The following is a 19332-nucleotide window of genomic DNA, read 5'->3' as shown; positions in this document are numbered from 1 at the left end:
TTCATGCCTTCAACTATTCAAAAAATATCTATTGAATGCCTCCCAGGTCCCAGAGACATTTAGCTAGAGGTTAAAGACACATATGTCAAGAAGATAAGGCATAGCTCTGACCACATGGCACTTGCAGTCTAGTAGGAGACAAACACATCAGTTGAATTATAAAACTAATGAATGTATAAGGAAGAACCGTCTAGAAGAAAGAGCTCACTTGTGTTAAATAAAGACTTAAGGCTGGAGGGAAGCTGGAATGATGGACTGATAGACAAACTTATTGAAGGTTACTATGAAGGGAGGAGGGAGAGAGGGGAAAAACAACAAGAAGGGAAGAAGGGAGAGGAAGGATAAGGAAGTCCAGATCCACTGGGTCTAATATTAAAGTTTTTGGATTTGTTCTAAATATAATGGAAATCTGGGGACCAAGTGGCTTGATGCCCCATAAGGAGTAAGACTATTTTATTAATCACTGACTCCATAGTTACCAGAAAAGTGGCTTGCATGAAGGCTTATGGAATGAGTGAAGGAGCTAGTGAATTAGTGATGTCATGAGATTTTACTTTACAAATACCACTGGGCTGTTATGTGGAGAATGAATTGTAAGGAGGCAAGAGAGGCAATGTACATAAGCCAAAGAAATGTGTAAGTCACATTTACACATTGTTAACTCACAATTAACATTTACAATGTTAATTGCAGCCCATTTGGGACCTCACTACCCTGTGGCATTATAGTACAATAGTTGCAACTAAGAGAATTACATCCAGACCATCCTGGGTTCAAATCCCAGTATTGCTTCTTATTAACCAGCAAGACCTTAAAAGCATTGCTTTGTACAATTGTTTCTTTATCAATAAAATAGAGACAATAATAGTAAGTGCCTTTTAGAGTGTTGTGAAGAGTAAACTAAGAAGAAAGAGGAAGAAGAAAATGCTCCTGGCTCATATTAATAGTTCAAGGAATAAGAAGGCAGAATAATATAAAGGCCACAAATACAGGTTCTTAAGTCAAACTTCCCAGGCTCAAATCCTGATTCTGTTACTTATTAGCTGTGTAACTTTGGACAAGTTCCTTAGGTTCCTTGAAGCTCAGCTTCCCAGGCAAAATAAGGAAATTAGTACTAAAGGCCCTTATCCAAAGTCCTTGGTATTAGATGTGATCAGGATTCAGAATTTCTTTTTGGATTTTTAGAAAGGCACTGCAGTGCATATACCACATATTTTGTAACATTCTCATTGGATTCACAGACAACATCCCCATCATCATACTTCCTACTTCTGCAGTTAGACATGTACATACACAAACACTGTAAGTGAGAGTAAAGAAAAAAGACCATAGATCGTAATTTAATTCAGAGAAGAATTATCTTCCAAATAAGTTGTGAAAGAAACTGTGTATGTACTCCAGCCTGTTTCTCATCACCAGAAGCATAGGACTCTGCATAGAGATGTATTCAGCATATGTTTGTTGAATTTCCTCTCCCTAGATGATTTTCTCATCCATCTGGTCTGATGAGATTTCCAAGGTCTCAGCTCTCTAAATTGGTTTGAGGGACGGAATAAGGTTAGGGCAAGGGATTTACAGTGTAGCAAATGCCTCAGAGTAGAGTTTCCAAGGGTCTTTCTGATTGCAACATTTAACACATATGGAAGAGGAGGGGAGACCTCCTCCAGCCCCACAGGGTGTAGGCCTCACCAGGTGGCAAGCTTCTTTGTCATTGCCTGACAAGGAAGCACGTAAGGTAGAGTCAGGTAAGAACAGCTTCCCTACCCTAGAATGTATCCTGCATAAAGGAAACAATCTGTTGCGTGTTTTGTTGACCAGTCTGTTCTAAACACCAACAAGAGTGACTGGCTCATAGTAGATACTCAATAAATATTAAATGAATGAGAATGAGCATTTCTTAAGTATCTACCTTATGCCAGGCCATTTAGATAATTTCTTTCATTATCACATCAGTCTTGTGTAGAAGGGTATATTCTCATATCCTTTTTACATCTGAAGAAACTGCGGCTCAGACAAACTCAAGCCCTGGCTCTTTCTACTGTGTCTGACTGTATCAAGATAGGCGAACTTTGTGTCTGGTAGGTACTAATGATTGAGGCTGAGCTGAATGGTCTGAGAGTACAGCCCTGTCAGAACCCTTGGCTTGACCAAAGCAAGCATCTCTGAGGAAACATATGACTTTTCCAGACCTAAGACTCCTGGGCTGCTTGGGTCCACTTCTCTGAGTTGAACTTCCTGGGCCAAGTCTTGGCCTGTGACCGTGCAGTGTCATCCTGCTGAGAAATGGTCCATGTCCTTCCATAAGCTCTCTTGGTCCCCAGAGGAAAAGGGAACCCTGTTATGTAATTCTGGCTCAGTCATCACTGACTGCACTACCTTAAGCAAATCACTTTTTTCTTTTTCTCTTCAGTGCAGTTAAAAAAAAAAAAAGTGGTGACCATATTTGTCTTGCAGAGGTATAGAGAGAATCAGAGACAGAAACTGTAAAGGGTCTAGAATAGTTTCTGTCATTTTAGTAAGCCCTCCTAAGCGGAAGCTGCTACTACTGCTGCTATTTGTAATATTATCTTACCTGAAAGTCTCCAACTGGTCTGCAACATCACAGCTGAATTTTGGGATGCAAGATGGGGTGGGGGCTGTGTGCTGACATTAGTCTGAAAGTCCTATGTGGACAGGACTCTGCCCTTCATCTCAGCCCCCGTGATATAGGATATGGTCCATAGTGGGATCACAGTACTCATTTGCTGAAAGAAAAGACTGATCAACAGGGTGGACATGGTCATTCTATTTCTATGCTTATAGCTCTGTAGTGGGACTAGTGCAAAACAACAAAAATCAAACAATGTATATTCAGATACAGACTCTTAGAACATGGGCAGTGCTTGAAGCAAATGCAAGTTCGGAGCTGTTGAAAACCCAAAGAACCACATGAGAGGTGTGTGTTTGTTTGTTGTGAAGTTTTATTTGTTTATATTATCACTGTGCCTTTTTCATCCTGAGGGTTCATAATTGCTCAAAGACAGGGATATTACATTCTTTATATACACTTAGGAAAAAGGTATGGAAAATACATGCCACAGTGTCAAAAGAGTTATTTTGAAGATCCTCCAAATTATAGTACTTTCACTTCTGTACCAATTTCCAAGCAGCCATGTCTCCATCTAAATTGAGAGCAAGAAGGACACATAAAGAAACTCGTGGCCATCCATCTCAGGCATCTAGGAAGGGCCATAAAAGGGAAAGGGAATATTATTTATAGGCTTCTATTACCTGCTACATATCATGCTGCGTGCTATAAATACTTTCATTTAATCCAAGAATACTGCAAAAATTAGACACTTTCATTTAATTCAAGAATACTGAAAAGTTAGGCATCTCTCTTCCCATTTTACAAAAAAGAGACTGAGACACAGAAAAATTATATATGTTCTCCCAAATCACATACCTAGGAAGTTGTAGTGATTTACTCTCAAAATTCTGTACTTTTAACCATTATATTACTGATTTTTTTTTTTTTTTTTTTTTTTTTTTTTTTTTTTTTTTTTGAGACGGAGTCTCATTCTGTCGCCCAGGCAGAAGTGCAGTGGTGCGATCTCCGCACACTGCAAGCTCCGCCTCCCGGGTTCATGCCATTCTCCTGCCTCAGCCTCCTGAGTAGCTGGGACTACAGGTACCTGCCACCACACCCACCTAATTTTTTTGTATTTTTTTAGTAGAGACAAGGTTTCACTGTGTTAGCCAGGATGGTCTCGATCTCCTGACCTTGTTATCCACCTGCCTCAGCTTCCCAATATATCACTGAATTTAGCAACACTTAGTTAAACCCAGTAGTAGATATATTAACATATCTCTCCATCTACATTTTTCTGTATCTATGTATTCAACATAAATAATATAATGTACACATATATGTGTGTGTACATGTATACTGATGACTTCAGCTTTCTAGGTGTTTATAGAAAAACAAATGGGTAAGTGGGTAGAAAATTACTTCAATATGTGGGTCTGGTTATAGTTTTATATTTGCTTATGATCCAGAGTTATGGGGTTAAACTTAGGGACATTAGGGTCACTACAGTCTTAGAAAGCTAGAGCTAGAAGGAATATTAGTCATCATCGAATTGAGTCATTGTCAACCTCCTTTCCCTTTCTCTCTCTCTCTTTTATTTCAGCAGAACTATTTGTTCAAACACAATTTTAGAAAAGCCCAATGTATGAAACAAAATAAAAACAGGTAGCTTAGAGATCTGGTTGAAGCCTCCTTCTCAACAGCCTCTGTGGACTTTTATTTTATTTAATTATTTATGAAAAATAAAGTGGAGTACGACTGTGTTGCCCAGGCTGGTCTCAAACTCCTGGTCTCAAGCAATCCTCCCACCTCAGCCTCCCAAAGGGCTGAGATGACAGGGATGAGCTACCATGTCCAGCCCTCTGGGCACTTTTAAAGAGCCCTACGGCTTAAAAACCATGGATGTAGGACCTCTCCTCCACCCCAACTTTTGTCACCACTGAGGAAACTCAAGACAGAGACGTATAAAGACATTTTTCCCAGTCTCTTGGAAACGTTTTACCAAAGGTGAGGTAGGACTTGAGCACTCAACTCAGAGCGCTCCTCATGCTTTATTCCAGTTATTTATTCATATTTTTTATCTTTCCTATTGGAAGATGTAGTACATGGAGGGCAGGGACAGTGTCTGAACTATTCTCCACTGTATCCTCAGTACATAGCACAGAGCCATGCACATGGTAGGTATTGAATGCAGTGCTGTTGAATAGAGGATTGGATGGATGAATGTCAATTATTTTTGCCCAGTCTGATGCTGTTATGCTGTGAGTTGATGATGCATCCAAATGATGGGTCAGTATACTCACGCATATGCATCCCAGAACTAGCAACCCCTAGCTCAAGATACTAATTATCCTGAATAATTATCTCTCCCTCTCTGCACCTCTGCACCCTGAGGCCTCTCCTCAGTCCACAGCCAGCAGCTCTTGTCACTCAGCTGTCGGATGCAGGGTTGTGTGTGTGTGTTTTTAATTCAGCTGACCCCATTCATTGTTCAGTGAAAATTAAATCCATGGAAAAATCCATCGTCCTTTCCTTCCTCCTCCAGAACTGGGATATCCTCCTTTTTGTGACTTCAGAGCACTATCCAATAGCTTTCCCAGAGGTCAGCTTCAGCTAGAGGTCTTCTGTGAGCTCTGATGGCCTGGGGTGGGGACAGGGTGGGGAGGTGGCCTACACTGAGTTGGGAGAGGAAAGCCCATTCCCATTTACTTAAACCCATTCTCTGCAGTTTGGGGTTGTCCTGGTTTCACCCTCCTGCTCTGCTATATTTCAGACTGCGGGTAGGGACAGAGCAGGGGAAGAGGCCTGAATCCCGGCCCCTAGCTCAGTTTGGCTCAGAGATCTCAGCAGCGCGAAAGTGGGCCGGGCTGTGCAGCTGGCCTTGTCTCTTTTCTTGGCCAGGGAGCAGAGAGGCGCAAACTGGGGGAGCTCGAAGAACACATAGGGCCTCAGCCTCTTGCTGGGGTGGCCTCTGGGCAGTGTGGGCTGTTTTCTGTGGCCTCTAAAGTTAAAGGGCACTTTAGCCTTTTCAGAGTCTCTATAGACCTGTTTTTCTCTCTTACAAGCACCAATTAAAGATAATAGTTGCTCATGAATATCTGGGTATCACTTTATACAAATTAGTTTCCCCAGAAACTATTGTGAGAACCGAAGTTCATTTGATCTCCATTAGAATGTTCTGGCCGGCAGTTTCAGGGTTCGGAGTGCACAGATAATCTCACAGTTTCCCTCCTCAAAGGACCCTGGAAAATCAACAAGCACAGTGTCCCTGCATCTCATCTGAATATCACCTTCACAATTTTGCCGTACCTGGGATATTATTAACTTAATGTGTTTTTCTTAAAATTGACTCATTTCTTTCTTTTCTTCTTTCTTTTTTTTTTATTTTTGGTTAAAATCAATGATTTCAAAATGGAAATATATAACACTACCGGTAAATGGAAAACCAGGATTATATGCCATAAATAGAAGATAAATCTAAAAATCAATACAGTGAAAACAAAATAATTTTATGAAATTCTAGGCAGATACTGTTGCCTCTGGAATGTTCTGAGCCACAGCCTTGTTCTCTCTCTTTTAAAAAAGGGAGGCTGGCGAATGTTACAGAGGACATATTAGCACTAAAACAAGCCATCCTTCATGACTTAATTTGAAGCACTATAAGAAAATTAGAAAGTGTGGGAGGTTTCCTTTGCGTTAAATGATTTGAATCTGATGTGTTCCCCACTTTCGTAAATACCATGTAACACAATAGAATGATTTTTACTACGGAAAAGACCAGCTTTTGATCACAGCAAACTTGTGGCAATGATAGGACAAGACTCTTGACACCAGACCCCAAAGTGGGTCCTCCCTGTCTTCTTCACACCCACCAAGTTGCCTCTTTGAAGGAAACAATTCCTTCAATATGGAGTCTCATAGCTAAGGATTTTGTTGAGAAAATATTATACATATTTTTCACGGCAACGCTCTGTCTCTGTGGTATCGTTAGGAGAGACAATACATTTTCAGCATTCTATCTACCACTGCATGTTTTTCCATCGCACATAAGAAGGACATGAAAGTTAAGTGAACTAAAGTAACTATTATAGTGATAAAATGATTAGGTAATCTCTGCTAAATTATAAATACTAAAAAGTAAATAAGTCACAGGCATGTTGAACTTTGTGGGTAGCTTGTTCATTTATTCATTTATCCATACATTCATTCATTCACATTCTTTCGTTCAATGCTCATTGAGCAACTTACAGCTTTAGATGTATCTACCCATAGCTAGTAGAAAACCCTTTGGAGGCTGATATCTTGTCCTTCCATAGCAATTTTCTAAAACTTCAATTTTTGCCTAAGGTCAGAAAGTCAAAAGATAGGTTCACCCCAAATTTGACTTTCCCAGACTTTCTAAGGGAGGAAAAAGAGGTTATAACCTTTGTTGAGTACTGGGAATGTGGCTAGGTGTGCTAGGTAGGTGCTGTGGTTCCTACCTCATGTGTGGAGAAGTGGAAGCCCAGCTGAAGTGATTTGTCCATCATGCCAGCCTAGGAAGGTAAAAGTTCGACCTGGGCTCAAGTCTTCCTGATCCCCAAGCCAGTGCACTTTCTGCTACATCTCAGAGCTACATGCTTATAAACATTTTGAGAGTGGAACATTTTTCTCACATTTATTTTCTGTTCCATTGCAAAGCCTAACACTGTCCTGGACACGTCGTTTTTGTGCAGAAAATATCTGCCGAGGATAACAGTGACATAACAGAGGAAGGGAAGTTGAAGTTCAGAAGAGAAAAGTTAAGGAAAACAAGCAATGAGCACTGGGCCAGTGCTCTCTGGACTTCCCTCCCTCCCCTAGGGCTCTTTAGAGGTGAATGCTATAAACATCTAAAGTTGCACCTTTTTATTTATTTTTAATTTGGAAACTAAAATGAAGTGAGGTCGGAGTGACTATCGACCATTCTTGTTTTAGAGTCAAAGGTAGACTTTCTGGCTTCTTCCCTGGCATGTCTGCAGATTCACAGAATCTTCCTCAAACCAGCAAACCATTAAAAAAAGAAGAAGAAGAAAGAGGAGGAAGGGGGAACTTGCTCTTAAGGAGGAGGTTTTGCCTGAGCCTAACTCAGATATCTTTTAAGATACCCAGCCAGGAGAAGCCTTCAACTCTCTGTCTTACCTGGCCCCATCCTCTGATGCTGCCTGAACTTTCTCTGTAGTGAGTCTTTTCACCTTCAGTCCTGCTAGCCAACCTCGCTGTAACCTTTCCCATTCTCTTCATGACACTAATAATTTCATGGATTTCCACTGTAAGCCATAAAATCCCAAGAAAAGCCCTTGACTGCCCTGCAGAGGTTGTGCACGTCCACTGACTGTGCCTATGCCGCTTGGATCAGAGTGTCTGGCCCCAAATCTCATCCCTGGTAATGCCAAGTTTCAGGGCACCAGGCCTTGGGATCTTTATTTTTCCTTTGACTCCTGAGTTGGGCTTGTTACCCCAGAACACATAGCAGAGTCATCTAGCTGGTGGAGTACTGGGAGGAGAGTCGGGAATCAGGGGTTCGAATCCCAGTTCCACTGTGACTTGATACATGAGCTCTGATAAGTCTCCCATTCTCTCCTCTCAAAATAATGAGTTTGGACTAGATCAGCAGTTTTCAAAATGATGTTATTAGACTGTAGGCATACTTTGAGGCACCCCAGGAATCACTGAGAGAGGTAAATTCTAGTGGATGAGCACTTAAGCCTACTAAGTTCCTGCTACTAGCAGAATGTTTTACCTTTACCTGCTGAGTTTTCCCATGAGAGTTTATGAGGAATAAATACTTCTATGTTTAAATAAAAGAGTGTGAAAAACACTTATCCCCCTTAACTCCGACACCAATTTTCCCAAAGAAAATAAATAAAATGAGCAGAACACATTATTTCCCAGTGACATGCCCATTCTATGTAACAGATATGAGGCATGGGAAGGAAGTTAACTGAGAAAACACCTTACTTACCTCTCTGTGCTTTCACACATCCCAAGAAGAAGGAATTGTAGAGCCTTTGGTGTTAGGAGAGTGCTGTGTGCTAACTTTGGTCTCTGTGAGCTACTAGAATAAGGAAGCAAAGTCTTCATGGATGCCTTTGGTTTTTCTGAAAACTATTGCAATCAAGTGTATGTATATGTATATGTATATGTATATGTATATGTATATGTATATGTATATGTGGCAGGCTACTTCAAAATCTTTTGGCCATATCATTATGGATAGAGCTACAAACTTGGCTAGATAGCATCTTCCTTTTCTCTACCTGCCCTACAATTCTTCACAGCTCTTCCTATTTCCTGAGAAACCGAGATTAGAAGGTCCTGCTCCCACTCTCTCCAGCTTGATTTCTTACCCTCTCATACTGTCTTTTCTAGCCTCATTGAACTGTAGTGTTTTGGGGAGAAGTGAGGACTAAACTAGAATGATGGCAGTGAGGATGGAGGTGCTGAGAGGTGGGATCCATGGGACATGAGTGATGTGTGTTTGTGTTGTTGGGGGTGCTGCAGGAAAAGACAATGGGCAGAGCAGATATAGGCACAGAGGGTTTAAGCAAGACCACTGACTCTGTGAATGTTAGGGCCAGCCCCCAAGTGGAAAAGATTGGAGGAGAAGCAATTCCAGAGGGAAGGAAATATAGTAACTGACAGAACTGAGTCCCAAGGAGTCAGGAAGGGCAGGAGCTGGTTTTATAGAGGTTGAAGGTTGCTGTTACTCTCTCAAACATCCCTCTCCTAGTCTAGGGCCCAGATGAAACAGGACAGGAGGAAATTACGGGTGATGGCAGAATAAAGGGAATGGGATATGCACATTGATTTTCTCAGTGTTCTCAGTGAAAGGTAATTCTGAAGGAGGGGTAGACTAGGCTGAGAGGAGAGGGATACGATTTAGATCAGGGAACAGGCTAAAGTGTTTTGCAACATGTGATTCATTTATATCAGAATCATCAGGGAGAGCATGTTGATTAATGCAAATGACTAGGTTGGTCCCAAAATGACTACACCAGAATTTCTGGGAATTTTTATTTTTTTACACTCTTCCCCAGGTGATTTTTATGTCTACTAATATTTGAGACTCCCCCTGATTGAGAATCTCCCTGGGATGATGAAACCAACTGATGTTTTCACCAAGGGTCCCCCAAGCCCTTTGAATGCCCCTTCTCTCCTGGCTCCATGTCCTGGCTTCCTGTGAAAGGCAGAGCAGACAGGGTTTCCCTGAGTACCTGCGGCTTCCTTTAGGCCGACAGTCGGGTTGCATTGTGCCAAAAGGCTGACATCTATTCATAACGGGAGCCAAGACTGCTTCCTCTCCTCGCAGGCAACAGAGCCTTACAGCAAGACCTCTAAAGGGCGGAAGAGTTTAAACCCTAACCTTACCTTGTCCCAGCCCACCCTGCATCAGGTTGGATCTTTCTGCATTTGTCAAGGACGGGAATTCCTTCCTGTCTCTCAGGGATATTAGGAGGAGGGAATGAGTTTTTGAGTGTTAAAGTTGCTATAGATCTGCCAGCCTTCATTTCTTTCACCAGTGAAAGAGCAGAACAACATTCCTATATTGCAGCATTGTTGGGTGCATTCTTATTTTCTCTCCCTTCTCTTCTCCCAGTCTCTGCCTTGCCCACACTGTTTTCAGAGAGCAACTGAGCTTCAGTTGAGTAATGTAAGCTACATTTTCTGAAGACCACTCCAGGTCCGACCCAGCACAAGATCCCATAGGGAATCCCATAGGTGACTCATGACAACAGCAAAGTAACTAACTGTTTTTTAATGCTGGCACTATGTTCCAGGTACTCCTCCTATATTATTTCTAGTAATGCTTACAACTATAATACGGGGTAAAATTGACAGGTTTATATTGCAGATGAAGATACTGTGCTTCGAAGCAGACAGATAACAGGTGGCGGAAGCTAGATTGAAGCCCAGATCTGTCACAGTTCACAGTTTATGCCCAGAGACATTATATGGATGTAAATCTGGTCACGTAGAACTTCCAATTTTGTGGTCTGAGGTAAAAGACTCAGAGTGCTAAGTATTACAGGGGACAGACTGAACACTTGATGTGGAGTTATAGAAGAGAAAGAGAATGATTCTGACTGTAGTGATAAGAGGAAGCCATTTGGAAAGATGGAATTAAAGCAGGGACATTTCATGTGGGGTTTTTGTGTGTTTGTGGGATTTGAAAGATGTCTGTGGGTTCCATTGCATACGAGAGTGAGCACATCATAAGCAAAGGTGAGCAGTAGGAAATGTCCTAAGATTGGTAATTGTGGTTTTTGCCATTACTTTTAATTACTTTTAATAAATGGCCTTATAGGTAGTGTAGGAAGCATGGAGGGAACCATGAGTAGAGAGATATTACAGGGCCAGACTTGGGAGGCCTCAGATGCCATGCAAGGCAGGGTATCTGTGGGGAAGGGCACTCCAATAGAAGTGGGCATCAAACAAAGGCCTGGAGGCAGGAAAGGGCAGGCCGCTTTGGGAGTCATCTTGCTGTTCAGCATTTTGGGAGTACAGGGTCTCCTGCCCCATTTGTTTCCTATGCCTAACTAGAATCCTTTCATAAAGGTTGCAGGGCCCTCTGGGCTGGGATCACCTTGCAAAAGAGCATCTATCCTGCCTCCTGCCTGGATTGAGCAAGAGGCTGGAAACAGGGTGAGGAAGGAGCAGCTGTGAGTCAGATCGCCCCCATGCAGGCTCCAGCCCCAGGCTTGGGGCCCCAGCTGGGATCAGAGCTCTTGCCTGGGTTGCAATTGTCGAATACGAACTGTACAGCCAAGTGTGGCTCAGAGCTGCCCTGACTCACAGGGTGCTATCCGAGTTGCTCGTGCCTCAGTTGTGGCTTTTATTTCTTTTTCTCCCTCTATATTTTACCCCTTTCTCTTCCCTGACCTCCCATTCCTTTCTTTTACTTCTGTTTTTTTTTTTTTTTCATTTTTCATTTGCCCTTTTTTGCATTTCCTTCTTTCTTTATTTTCACCTTCCTCCTCCTCCTCCTCCTCCTCTGATCTTCTTATTACTGACATTTTTGTAGTTTGCTATGTGATTCAGATGACACAGGTTCTAGACCAGGCCACTAGCCACTCATTATGTGACTTTAAACTCATCCCTTAATTTGGGACCCCAATTTTCTCATCTGTCCAATGAGACAATTTAATTTGATGATACTTTAAAGACAAAGACCCATCAGAATTTCTCCTTCTAGAAGTCTCTACTTCTTACTCCTTTATCTCTTTGATAGAATCCTTACATGCAAGAGCCCACAGGGATCTCAGCATTTATTTAGGGTCATGGATCTAGACCCTGGTTGCCTGCAGGAATCACCTATTGAGCTTCTGAGAAGTACTGCTGCCCAGACCCCTATACCAAGCCAATTCAATGGTCATTTATGGGGATGGGGCCCAGGCATCCTTTTTTTTTTTTTTTTTTTTTTTTTTTTTTGAGACGGAGTCTCGCTCTGTCGCCCCTTTTTTGTTTTTTATTATGCTTTAAGTTCTAGGGTACATGTGCATAACGTGCAGGTTTGTTACATATGTATACTTGTGCCATGTTGGTGTGCTGCACCCATCAACTCGTCAGCACCCATCAATTCATCATTTATATCATGTATAACTCCCCAATGCAATCCCTCCCTCCTCCCCCCTCCCCATGATAGGCCCCAGTGTGTGATGTTCCCCTTCCCGAGTCCAAGTGATCTCATTGTTCAGTTCCCACCTATGAGTGAGAACATGCGGTGTTTGGTTTTCTGTTCTTGTGATAGTTTGCTAAGAATGATGGTTTCCAGCTGCATCCATGTCCCTACAAAGGACGCAAACTCATCCTTTTTTATGGCTGCATAGTATTCCATGGTGTATATGTGCCACATTTTCTTAATCCAGTCTGTCACAGATGGACATTTGGGTTGATTCCAAGTCTTTGCTATTGTGAATAGTGCCGCAATAAACATAGGTGTGCGTGTGTCTTTATAGCAGCATGATTTATAATCCTTTGGGTATATACCCAGTAGTGGGATGGCTGTGTCATATGGTACATCTAGTTCTAGATCCTTGAGGAATTCAGGCATCCATTTTTAAAACCTCCCCCAGGCTGGGCACGGTGGCTCACACCTGTAATCCCAGCACTTTGGGAGGCCGAGGCAGGCAGATCACCTGAGGTCAGAAGATCAAGACCAGCCTGGCCAACATGGTGAAACTCCGTATCTACTAAAAATACCAAAAATTAGCCGGGCATAGTGGTGGGCACCTGTAATTGCAGATACTCAGGAGGCTGAGACAGAAGAATCGCTTGAACCCAGGAGGCAGAGGTTGCAGTGAGCCAAGATTACACCATTGCACTCCAGCCTGGGCAACAAGAGTGAAACTCCATCTCAAAAACACAAAACAACAACAACAAAACCCTCCTCCAGGTCATTCTCCTATGCAGCCAGGGTGAAGAATTACTGACATAGAAGCAGCTGCCTTTTGGTAAAGGTAGAGAGACAGAGGCATTGAAGCCTGGAGCTGGGCAGGGTCATGTCCAGAGTCACGCTGTGAGTCAGTGCAGACAGAACCAGAACCAAGCCTCCTGCCATCTCTGTCCCCTTGGCCTCGACTTTGAATCACCTTAAGCAAATGCCACAGCCTCTGGTGGAGCCAGGCAGGAGAGCAGCATCCTGACTGCCAGAGCCTGGCTTAGAGGCAAGGCCCAGACACAGCCCCATTAAGCCAGGCAGTGCCTTACGGGAATCGCTTCTGGCTCCAGCTTAGAAAACAAACAGAGTGCTTTGGTTTTCTTTGGCTGCGTCTTGGGGTGGGGGAGCTGAGAGGAGAGCACCTGAGGACGCAGGTTTGCTGCTCTTCTCCTAGGCAAAGTGGAGCTGCCAGAGGCAAGGAGTGGAGACAGGTGGGCAGGGTGTGTGGGGGTGAGTTGGGAGTGTATGCCTCCCGCAGCTGCTGCCTCAGACAACCTGCCTGAGAATACACCCCACGCAGAGGCTGATGCCTCGAGGGGAGGGAATGGAACACAGAATCTCAGCTTGAGGGGCAGCTCAGGTAAACCCTGCACCTTGACCTGCCTGCAAATAGACCCTCTCAGGTGTATGTGAGCTCCAAGTCCTCCTCTCAGACACTAATTATAGTGGAAAGAGACCTTGGTTGGGGTCTTAGTTATAGCTGCTGTTTATTGAGAGCTCCCTACCTACCAGGCACTGCAATAAGTTCTTTAACTTTATATATAACTGATACAGATTCTTCGCAGCTTTCTGGGATAAAAATGGTTGGTTTGCCCACTTCACAGATAAGGAAGCAGGATCGGAAAGATGAAGTCCACCACCCCAGGTCCATAGCCCCGAAGGCACAGAGGAGATCAGAATCAAACTCAATTCAGCCTGATTCCAAAGTTCAGCCTCTTAGCCATTACTCAACATTGTTTTTGTAGGAATCAGCAGACCTGAGTTTGACTCTCCACTCCTTTTATGTCAGGCCATGTGACAGTTTAATTGATCTCTCTGGACCTCAGTTTCCTCCTCTGTAAAATGATGCTTGTTCCGCCGATTTCACATGACTGGTGTGGGTATCAAATAAAAGTTGGACACGAGGCAGGTTAGTAAACAACAGAGGGATATACAAATATATGAGATTATTGCTGTTATCACCAAACACAGCTGTATCCACACGTGGGGAACCACCATCCCATATACACCTGTCCACCCTGGTGACCTTGGTCTTCCCTGGAAACTTCTTTTGTTCTCAAGGATTCAGGTAGAGGAGTGGAAGGGGAGGGAGGAAAAAATAAGAACCTGTTTATAAAACACTTCACATCTCCCAGATGAAAGCTGCTAGATAAATATCACACCACCACATAAATAAAACATAAATGAAATAATATTATTCCTTCCCCCTCCAGCCAGCATGCCTGCAGACACTCTCATAGAAGCTGTGGGCAGCTGGGTAAGTACAAAGAGGGCTTTGGAGTCAGTGACAAGAGTTCAACACCTGCTCCCTCAATGTATGGATTGCATGACATGGGAGCTGGTTACTTGGGCTCTCTGAGTCTCAAGTTTTCTCATCAGAGAGTTGGAAATTTAATAAAAAGTCTATTACCTGGTTGCTATAACCGTTAAACAAGCGCCTGTCCATATCTCTGGTATAGAACTCATGACCCTAGATGCTATTTACCTCTTTATATACTTGTTTTCTCCATTCTATTATAATGTTCCAAGAGGCAATAGCTGTGTTGCATTTTGATATGATGGTACAGGTATATGCTCTATAAATGCCAAGTCCTTTTCTTCTGCAGTTCTGTCAGTGTCACTCCATCTTCACACTCCCAGGGCAGAATTCAGACCCATGCCTATCTCTTAATACATTACTCAACTGGAACAGAAAGGGTAGAACTCTGCTACTTATCCGTTGTTTGACATTGGGCAAGTCAGCTTACATATCTGAGACTCAGTTTCTCCATTTCTGAAATGGGGACAATGTCCCTCCTACCCTATCTAGATGCTTGCTGGGAGGGTTAAATATGATACTGGCAGTGTAAATGCCATGAAAACCATAAGGAATGTCATCTGTAATGGGAACTCATCGTATATCAAACTGGTACATTGGATTTTCATGTCATTTCTACAAGGCTCTGAATACCCAACTTCTGCAGTCCTTTTGCACCAACATCTTAAGACTCAGTATCTTCAGTTTTTACCTTTGGATCAGAAGACTCAGGTTGTCTCCTCCATGCCTGCTCTTCCCAAGTCACTCTCGTCTTTATCTCCTCCCTGTCTTCTTCTATAAGTGCAATCAGGGAAGATGCAACACTGTTCACTTGGAAGTCAGGAGACCAGAAGTGAAGTCTGGGCCTTGAGTCTGATATCCCACTCTGGAGCTCAACTTCCTTTAGTGTAAAATGAAGAGTCCATATGACAATAATCATCAGTTCTCACATTGTTAGCACTTTTTTCCTTCATAATTTCACAGGGACTCAGAGAGGTGCAAGTGACTTTCCCAAGGCCACTCACCAACAAAGGTCTATTTAGATGCTAGAATTGTGTTTCATCTCTTCATCCCCAGTGCCCAGCTCAGTGCCTATATTCAGAAAATGTTTGTTGAATGCATTTTGACACTGAAAAAGATGTGAATTTTCTTATTTTTTTCTGCTAAAAATTGGTCATTAAAACATTGGCTTTTAAGAAATATTGGATTTGTTTCTAAAACTTCTTACACTATTGCTTTCAAATTAGTTTTTCTGCAAGCTTAAGGAAACTGTGGTTAGACCTCAGGGGATGACAAGCTATATAATGAAGTCGCTTAATGGCGTAAGGGTATAAGCCCCAATCTCATCAGTTTCCCTGTGGGATATATGCGCAAGGTTTTTTGGAAAGGTGGAGTCTACTGCTTTGAAAACATTTGAAAAATGACTGCTTTAAGGAAATGAAAAGGAATTGAATATTCCCAAATGAAGCATTTTGTATAGAATGGTGGGTACATGTGGAGACTCCAATCCACAGTTCATTTTCCAATTTTGAGAACAACACATTTTAGGACCATGTGTAATTACAGAAAACCACTGGCACCCAGCCCTACCTAGGGGCTGAAACTCCAGGCCCTCTCAAACTCTATTTTCTTGAGGCAAGCCAATGGCCCCAGGCAGGCGGCCCCCCATGCCAAGTCTGGCATCCCTGGCTCTGCGTTGGCACATCTGGGCACTTGGACTGACTCTGGGCCAGCAGCTGCTTGTGCAGTCCAAGAACATCACTGGGAAGCTGGAAGGAACTGTCCCAAGGCTGAGGAGGAACCGGGTCTGTCCATGTTTTCTAAGGCATACAGGGGAGCAGGTAGCTGGGCCAGGAGCAGGCCGTTGGCACTCTCACCAAGGGTCTTCTGGCTCAGATTCCAAAATAAGCTAGGCAGAATGTTTCTGCAGCTGGGAATATGGGGGAATCCCTATGAGGCCTTTTATGCTTCATGACTTTTATGTCCTTAAGACAGCCACAAAAATCTCTCTCAGCTTCAACTTCTTTGCCTTGTTTCCCACCGATTTGACTTCTGAAAAACTGCTGTTGTGTTTGCTCCTGTGGTCTAGAGGCCTGGCCCCTAGTGCCTAATCCAAAGTGTGACCTTTGGTGTCAAAAGTATGAGGTCTGCATGCTCTTAACTGTGTTCCAGTGTAAACTTCTGATGCCCCCAAAGAACCAATCCATCAAATAACTCATGAATAAAAATATGTAACTGTCAGAAATGTGATAGAACTGTCAAAAGCACGTGACATCTACATAAATAGAAGAACCCAAGTCATCCTTTCCTCTTTTTCTGGCACAGGGAAACAGCAAATAACTGCTAAAATTTTAAAGAAGCAAAGGTGGAGCATTTCAGGGAAAGACCTACTGCTATCATGTCTAAGATACCTTGTGTCCTTCGTGAATGGTGATTTTTGATGCAAAACATCTTTTTTTGGTGAGGTGGATTGGGGATGGGGACTGCTGTCACAACATGAGTCACTTGATTAGACATGGAGGGTTTCTGGGTTGCTCCTATCTCCTCCCCCAAATATCTGGGGACACTCCATTTTTCATCCAGATACCTCATTTCTCCCCAGACACTGCATATTCCTCAGTATGACTGTCTCTGTGCAAATTGCAGGGCTGATTCATCATGGAATACTAGAATGTCAGCCACTAAGTCCCCTTGGAGAGTTTTGAGTATAACCCTGAATTTGCAAGAGAAGGTCATTTTGGCAGTCCCTTCTCAAGTGTTTCTGCAGGGAATTTGGACATTGCTAACTCATTTTCTGTTCTCTGTGTTAGAACTAGACAATGTTATGTTCTAATAGGAGAAAAGACAGTGAAGGGTTTAGTCATCTACTCCCGGTCACATAGGCTTTGTGAGGGGCAGTGACGAATTCTGAACTTCAGGTTCTCATCAGTGTTTGTCCACTGGGCCCTGTAGCTCAGCAGAAGATACCAACAGGAACCTCACAAGCGTCATCTTGATGTCACAAGTAGTTCTGGGGCCAGCGGGTTTGTCAGTGAGGTCCCAGCAAGGAGCTGAGAAGCATCTATCAGCTCCAAATTCACATGAGAGGAAAACAAAATTCCATCATAATGTTGACCATCTGTGGATGAGGACGACTTTTCAAAAGAGGCCACTGGAGAGAGGGATAAGGAAAATAAAGACTATTATCTTAAGGGATTATAATTTGAAAGGGATCACTGGTTCAACTGAACAACATAGGATATGGCACAGCAGTGAGTTATTTTACTTTGTGGAACTCCTGTTTTTTAATTAATGTTAAACTTTTTTATGGCAATCTGTTGCAAAACTACTGTATGCCATGATCAACAACAATGTGTATTAGACTGATGATTTTTTTTTTTTGAGACAGGGTGTCACTTTGTTGCCCAGGCTGGAGTGCAGTGGTAAAATCATGGATCATTGCAGCCTCAACCTCCCTCAGCTCAGGTGATCCTCCCGCCTCAGCCTCTAGAATAGCTGGGCATGTATGCACACGCTACCATGCCCAGCTAATTTTTTTTTTTTTTTTTTTTGTAGTTTTTATACAGATAGGGTTTTGCTATATTGCCCAGGCTGGACTCGAATTCCTGAGCTCAAGCAATCATACTGCCCTTGTGCTATAATCTCTATACCTATGATTATGAAGAACTCTCTTCATTTTCTTTACATTTTTTCTATGCATGCAAAACAAACAAACAAAAGCTTGCCAGATGGTCTTTAGGGTGCTTATCTAGTAGAGGTAATAATCAATTTAAAAGAGTTCCAAAGATATTTCTGTCCAACAAGATACTATATGACTTTTTTTTCAGCTGGATGATTCCAAAGATGAACATCAAGCTTATGTCAAAAATAATACTCTTTTGTTTTGTTTTGTTTGAGATAGAGTTTTGCTCTGTCACCCAGGCTGGAGTGCAATGGCACCATCTTGGCTCACTGCAATCTCCACCTCCCAGGCTCAAGCAATCCTCCTGCCTCAGCCCCTCAAGTAGCTGGGATTACAGGCACCTGCCACCATGCCCAGCTAATTTTTATATTTTTGGAAGGGCTTCTCCATGTTGCCTAGGCTGGTCTTGAACTCCAGAGCTCAGGTGATCCACCCACTTCACCTCCAAAAGTGCTGGGATTACAGGTATGAGCCACCACACCCAGCCAAAAATAATAGTCTTAAAACAACATTTCGATGGATGAGACTGATGATACTCTTTGGTAACTCCAAAATGTAATCTAGGTTTCCCATAATATATATAACTTGACTTTGTTCAGGTTTTCTAAGTTGTTTTAAAGTTAACATTGTAATTATATTTTTTTCTAATACCCTTGCAATGATCTTTGACCAAAAGTAGTAAACATATTAACTTGAACTGAACTGATTTTAAAACAACTTGCTCAACTGAAGTGGCAGAATTTATTAGGCACCCTTGTAGATGAAGGATCTCAGAAGGTCTTATAAACCACTAAAAGTTTATGTTATCTTTTATTTCATTAAAATAGTTTGTTGGTGCTAATGTAAATTTGTCAGACTTTCTTGAAGGCAATTTAGCAATCAAAAGAATTCACTTATTCTAAGAAAGTTGCTCTAAAAGATTTACATGTGAGAGTGTTCATTAGGGTTCAATTAAATAATGTTTAATAAACAGGAAATAAAAGATAGTCATTTAAATATTACTGCTGAAGTGTGGATCAGGGCAGGAGGAAAAGAAATCATGAGAAATAGTTGTGGTGATGAAAAAAATGTTCTGTTTCTTTTTTTTTTTTTTTTTTTTTTTTTTT

General features: G+C 42.4%; 1 protein-coding gene across 1 annotated transcript in view; it reads left to right on the top strand.

The window, feature by feature from the left end:
• The window catches only part of ASTN2 (astrotactin 2), a 384514-nt gene that overhangs the window by 262275 nt on the left and 102907 nt on the right, over positions 1–19332 (top strand). The gene's annotated exons all lie outside the window — the stretch shown is intronic.

The sequence above is a fragment of the Rhinopithecus bieti genome, unplaced genomic scaffold (assembly GCF_001698545.2).
Source record: "Rhinopithecus bieti isolate Rb0 unplaced genomic scaffold, ASM169854v2 scaffold_42948, whole genome shotgun sequence".
In the NCBI taxonomy this organism is placed as follows: Eukaryota; Metazoa; Chordata; class Mammalia; order Primates; family Cercopithecidae; genus Rhinopithecus; species Rhinopithecus bieti.
The sequence above is the reverse complement of the archived record's forward strand: the minus strand, read 5'-3'. Positions and strand labels throughout refer to the sequence as shown.